The 6,662-nt window shown below is 37.8% G+C and overlaps 1 protein-coding gene across 2 annotated transcripts in view; it reads left to right on the plus strand.

Annotated features, from left to right (window-relative positions):
* fbxo11b (F-box protein 11b) overlaps positions 1–6,662 on the plus strand; it is a 153,951-nt gene that overhangs the window by 40,686 nt on the left and 106,603 nt on the right. Inside the window, exon 2 of one of the 2 annotated variants that reach the window (XM_043695620.1) lies at positions 3,221–3,325. The exons of the other annotated variant lie outside the window; for it this stretch is intronic. The gene's annotated coding sequence lies outside the window, so the exon portion shown is untranslated. The remainder of the gene's footprint in view (positions 1–3,220; positions 3,326–6,662) is intronic. 2 annotated transcript variants of the gene reach the window in all.

The raw sequence follows: 6,662 nt of genomic DNA on the forward strand, positions 1-6,662 counted from the left end.
TGAGGGCTATTGTGTTTTTTCACATTGTGACATTAGGCAGCAGTCATGTACGTGTAATTGAGTGGGCATTCAGAATCTCCTGGCATTATTTGAAGAGGAATATGGAGTTCTCCAATATTTTTGGTGAGGTCCTTAGCCATTGGTTTCAAAATATTGATCAACTGGGCTTTATTTGATTGCCATTCTTAGGAGCTAGCATTTACATCTTGGCTATTATAATTGATTGATCCTCATAAATTGATTGCAGAGTGCTTTGGTTGTCCTGTAGGCCTGATGAGGTGTTATATAAGTCCACTTGTACTTAAGGGACCAGTATTTCCTTGGTTAGTTTTTTCAAAATACTTTTTTGCTGAACCTTCAGCTAATAACTTTGAAATGTATTGTGGTTTCAAAACTGCAAATTAAACTTCCTGTTGCTCAACCAGCTGTTGAGATGCTTTACAAATTATTTTTGCATGATCTTTCAGAAATGACGGTGTTCAATCATTGTAGGTAACATGTTATGAACTGTAAAATGCGAATTTTTAGTTATCAAATTGCTGTTGGGAGGTCTTGTCAGAAAATGTGTTGGGATTAGATTACTCCAGAAATTCAGTTGCCAGAATAGTTTCTTGGGAGAATTACTTGAAGTAAACCATCTTGTAGTTTTGGAAATGCATGTATTGCATCTTTGTTTGCAGGCTAACTAAATAAAAGCTAGACAAAATGGCAATTAATGATGACTTCAGTTCTGACTGTTAAGTTATATGTTAAAATGCCATAAATTTGCATAAATTGACATTTTTGGCTCGTTTTCTTAATTTGCATATTTTTATAATTATGGTGTTAACTGTATCTATGCTTTGCCAAAGTGGCGTATCTTGTTCATTGGGCTGTGTTTAGCGGATATAACTATTTTCTCTGCAAGTATTTTTTGTAAAAATCTAACTGTAGCAATTGACAATACACTTACCTGTTTTGACAGACTTAATGTAAGAAGCTTGGTAATCAGTTTGAGAATCCTTTCCTGGCAATTACAGATATTCTGGACACCAGTGTTTCCTGTAGCACTTGGTGTAATTTTTAAATGTTGAAATGTTTACACAGAACTGTTTTAGAGGACAAGTTGAATTTAGTAGTCTCATTTTTCTAGGCTAGTAAATTGGTCTACTCAGCCCCATTAGCTTACTCTACCATTTGAGTAAGATGCTTTGCTGACTTGATGGTAGCTTCCATTCCTACCTACTGCCAATAATCTTAGATTCTTGACTAATAAGTAATTCTGTGTACTGCTGTTACAAAGTATTTAATGCCATTTTCACTGTCTGGAGAAATGTTTCAAAGATTCATGACCCTTGGGGTAAATTCATCTGCCTTAAAAGGGAGATAGTTTAAAAACAGATGATCTCCTAATTCTAGTCTGACTTAGATTGAGAACTATCCTTTTAACATCCACCATAGCAAATTCTTTCAGGATCTTGTGTTTCAATAAGATCTGTTACGGTCCTAACCTCCAAAGCTTAGATGCAGCATGTCCAACCTACCCTCATAAGATAAGCAAATCTCTCCCCAACTCAGATACCAGTCATGTTTACCTTCTTTGAACTGAATTTAACATATTTCTATCCTTTAAGGAAACTATAACTGGACACAGTGCTCCGGATGTAGCCTTGTCAATACTCAATGTAACTGCAGCAAAACCTCTCTGCTTTTATTTCAAAAGGGATGGCATAAAAATGACAATGTTTAATCTCCTTTTGAATGCTTGCTGTAAGTGTATACCAACTTTGTGAGTCATGTACCAGGGCACCCCATGTCACTTTGTACCTCTAGAGTCTGCATTCTTTCTCTGTTTTAGTAGTGTACAATTCTATTGTCTGTGCCAAAATGTGCAAGTTCATGTTTAGCTACATTATACTCCATCTGGCAAATCTTTGCCCTTCACTTTACCTTTCCAAATCCCTCGCACAACTTATTCTCCTTCCTACTTTCATATCATCATCAAATTTCCCAAACGTGCTTTCAGCCTATGCATTCAAATTATTGGTAAGAATACTAAATATTGAAGGTGCCAATATTTTTGTAGGACAACACTTCTCAAATCCTGCAACCTGAAAATGGCCCATGTTATGTTCAACCTATTCACTGACCTATTTTGTATTCATACTAATATGATTCCCACTATACGGTTACCCCTTGCTTTACAGAGTAACCTTTGCTTGCATGTTGTTAAATGCCTTCTGGATACTGAAGTTCAATCCAACCACTGGTTCCCCCTTCATCCATATTATTTATAACTTTCTCGAAGAGCTTTTAAATTAGTCAAACCTGATTTTCCTCTCTCAAAACCATGTTGACTCTGTCTGATAACATGAATTACATCTTTATTCACAATTATTTCCGGAATTTTATTTGTATCCTCTACAGTAAAGTTGGACAAAAAGTATCTATTCAATTTACCTGCCATTTCCTCATTTTAATATTAATTCCCCAGACACTCAAAAGGACTAATACTCAATCTTTTTCCTTTTTTGAATACCTGTAGAAGCTCTTAGTATCTGTTGCTATATTTCCAGCTAGCTCTCTTTATTATACCGTACTAATCTTTTGGACATTCTTTGTTTATATTCTGTCTTCTGAATTGCCTGTCATCATTGTCAGATAAAAAGATATTTCAGTTTGGTATTAAACATCCTTTGTTAATAGTACTGTTGTTTGTATGGTTCAGGTACAGTTTAGTACTGTATACATTTTACAGGTACTAATGTTTCTGGCAGAAGCTGTTAGTATCAGTGCTGTATTCGTAGTTGGTAACTGGGATGTGTTTTGTGGGGACTTAGCAAATTCTTTTCCTCATATTTTTAATCAGCTGTTCAGATGTGTTATGACACAGCTCTGGAGCAGATGGGACTTAAAATTTGGCTCATTTTGGTTGGATTGGTGAACATGTAGGATGCGAGTGCAGATGTTCTGACATCTTAATGGTTCAATGTTACTATGGGACAACCTATTCCTGACTCCTATGCCCAGTGTTTTTGTTTTGATATATGTGCTTCTAGTAGATGGATGTAAAGGTGCATCAAAAATCATGTATGCATTTTCATTTACTGCATCTGGCAGAATCCGTTTGAGCCTGCTGAGTATAGCTAATGCTTTGTTGCTAGGCAACAGGTTAAGTATGCATATAGCGAAGTTGGAACGAGAAATTGATGATACCATTCGTCATTTTATCACCCTTCAGGGCCTCCATTCCTGAAGGCCTGAAAATTCAAGCAGCAGAATAAGTGCAGTCTAATGTGGTCGCCTCGTTTCTGAAATACGCTGGGATCTGTGCAGATTCTACAAGGCAAGTTGTGTTTCAGTCCCATTTCAAGCTGGCTTTTTCACTGCAGGTGAATGCTGATGAATAACATCTGTGATGGCCCCCATCTGCAGTATCCATCATTAATACCTATTTGAGGTAAGAATAGTCCTAATGTGCCAGTTTTTAAAAACTGGAACAGGAACAAAAATAGGAACTTGAGCTGATGTGGAATATGAATGCTCATTCTTCTGTTTCAAAATTACCTACAACTTGTGTTAAAACTGCAGTTTCAAACGTTTGTATATCAGCACAGGTAGCAGTTATTACCCATTTATTGTTGCCTTGAAAATATAATGGACTGTTACCTTTTTGAATTGCTGCAGTCTAAACTGTTATCGAGTACTAGTACTAGAAACAGATCCTTTTGTCCAACTAGTCCATGCTGACCATGCTCCCAAATTAAACTCCTCCCACATGCTGCGTTTAACCCATTTCCCTCCAAACCTATCCTATTCACGTACTTTTCCAAATGTCTTTTAAATGTAACTATCTGTGTCCATCACCTCAGCAGTTCATTCCACACACAAATCACTCTGTTTAAAACAAAAAAAATTACCCCTTAGTCCTTTTGAAGTCATTTTTCTCTCACCTTAAAAATATGCTCCCACCCTTGGAGAAAGACCCTTTCTATTAATGATTTTTAAATCTCTATAAGGACACCCCTCAACCTCTTATGGTCCAGTGAAAGAAGTCCCAATCTATCCAACCTCTCCTTTAACTCAAACCCTCCAGTTCCAACAATGACCTTGTATATCTTTCCAATTTCCAAATTAATTATATCCTTCATATAGCAGGGTGACCATAACTGTGCACAATACTCCACAAGAGGCTTTCCCAATATCCTGTACAACCTCAACATGATGTCTCAACTCCTACTGAATGGTCTGAGCAATGAAGGCAAGCATGTTCAACTCTGCCTTAACCACCCTGTCTACCTATGATGCAAATTTCAAAGATTAATATACCTGAAACCCTCAGTCTCTGTGCTACAACACTATCCAGGACCCTATTGTTAATTGTATAAGTCCTACCCATGTTTGTTTTACCAAAATGCAATACCTCACCTTTTATCTAAATTAAAGTAATTCTGTCACTCTTCGGCCCATTGACCCAGTTGATTAAGATCTCTTTTGTAATCTTTTAAGAATCTGCTTTACTGTTGACTATAGCACCAATTTTGATGTCATCTGCAAATTTATTTACCACACTTCCTCTATTCTTACCTAAATGACAGACAAAAGTGGATCCAGTACTGATCCCTGTGGGACAGCATTTGTCACAGGCCTCCGATCGGAGAAACAACTCCATCACCACCCTGTCTCCAATCGTCAAACCAATTTTGATTCCAACTGCTAAGCCCACCTTTAATTCCACGTGATCCAATTTTCCTAATTAGTCTAATCAGAACTGTGTCCAAGGGTTACTGACATCCATGTAAACAAGAACTTATCTTATAAATGTATCTTTGAAACAAGTTGGCTTTATGCACTGCTTCTGAACGTCAAAAATAATCACCCACGTCGCTGAGAGTGTGATATCAGTATTCAACATGTTTTTTTAGAACTCCTCGATAGCTCTTAGCCGCTACTATTATTGATGCCAAATTATTTGTAGATTTCAACAACTGAATTCAGATTTTATAAAAATTCATTCAGATGTCAACTTGTCGGGATTGGCCAGAGTTTATTGCTCACCTCTAATTATAGAGGTATAGAGATATACAGCACGAAAACACACCCTTCGGTCCAACTCATCCATGCTGACTAGATATCCTAAATAAATCTAGTCCCATTTGCCAGCGTTTGGCCCAAGGCCCTCTAAACCCTTCGTACTCATATACCCATCCAGATGCCTTTTAAAGGTTGCAACCCTCCAACCTTGGTATCAACCTTGCAAATCTTTTCTGAACTTTTCCAAGTTTGGCAGCATTCTTCCGACAGCAGGGAGACCAGAGATGATGGTGGTGGTGAGTTGTTGACTTGAACTGTTGCAGCTCATTGGAAGAAGAACATCCACAGTGATGATAAGGAAGTTGACATGATGGGATTTCTGGTTATTTCAGACTGCTGAATCATTAATCCAGTATATTACCTGAATGTAACTATGCCCCAAAATTGCGGTTTTTGTATTTTTGAGTGAAAAATCATTTTTCCTGATAAGTGTAAAACTCTTTACCAGGAGATGCTTTGGTGAGACCACATCTCTCTAATTGTGTGCCGTTTTGGTTTCCTACCTAAGAGACAATGCACTTGCCATGGAATGGAGCTCTCCAGGTTTATAGTGGGAATGACAGGGCTATCTTAAGAGGAGATGTTGGTTTCATTTGGCCTGTATTCACTAGAGGTTTGAAGGATGGGAAGGGTTCTCATTGCAACATACAAAACTTTTAACTGTTCTGGACTGCTCAGATGCAATGAGGATGTTTTCCTTATCTGGGGATTCTAGAATCAGGGGACACAGTCTCAGGTACAGAGTAGACATTTGGGACTAAAATTTCTTCAGAGTAGTGAACCTATTGACTGAATTCATTGAAAAAAGTGAATATTTTGCATTTTAAAGGCATCACAGGATATGGGGAGTAAACAGGAATCTAGCATTGAGGTTGATGATCAGACATGATCTGATTGAATGGTTGAGCAGGCTCATAGGACCAAACAGTTTGCTCTAGTTTCTATGCTTGTTAATCAGTGTACATGCAGTTTGAAAGAGAGAAGACAAAATCAGATGTAATGGTGTTACAGTTAAATAAAGGTAATTACGAGGGCATGAGAGAGGAACTGACGAAAATCGACTGGAAGCAGAGCCTAACAGGGAAGACAGTAGAGCAAAAATGACAGGAGTTTGTAGGTATAATTGAGGACACTGTACAGAGGTTCATCCCCAAGAAAAGAAAGATTATCCGGGGAGGGATTAGACAGCCATGGCTGACAAAGAAAGTCAAGAAATGTATCAAAGAGAAGGAGAGATCCTATAAAGTGGCCAAGAACACTGGGAAATCAGAAGATTGGGAAGGCTACAAAAACAAACAGGATAACAAAGAGAAATAAGGAAGGAGAGGATCAAATATGAAGGTAGGCTAGCCAGTAATATTAGAAATGACAGTAAAAGTTTCTTTCAATACATAAGAAACAAAGGACAGGCAAAAGTAGACATTGGGCCACTTCAAACTGATGCTGGAAGGCTAGTGATGGGAGATAAGGAAATGGCTGGAGAACTTAATAAGTACTTTGCGTCAGTCTTCACAGTGGAAGACATGAGTAATATCCCAACAATTAAAGGGAGCCAGGGGGCTGAGCTGAGTATGGTTGCCATTACAAAA

This window comes from Chiloscyllium plagiosum, chromosome 9, assembly GCF_004010195.1.
Source record: "Chiloscyllium plagiosum isolate BGI_BamShark_2017 chromosome 9, ASM401019v2, whole genome shotgun sequence".
Taxonomy (NCBI): Eukaryota; Metazoa; Chordata; class Chondrichthyes; order Orectolobiformes; family Hemiscylliidae; genus Chiloscyllium; species Chiloscyllium plagiosum.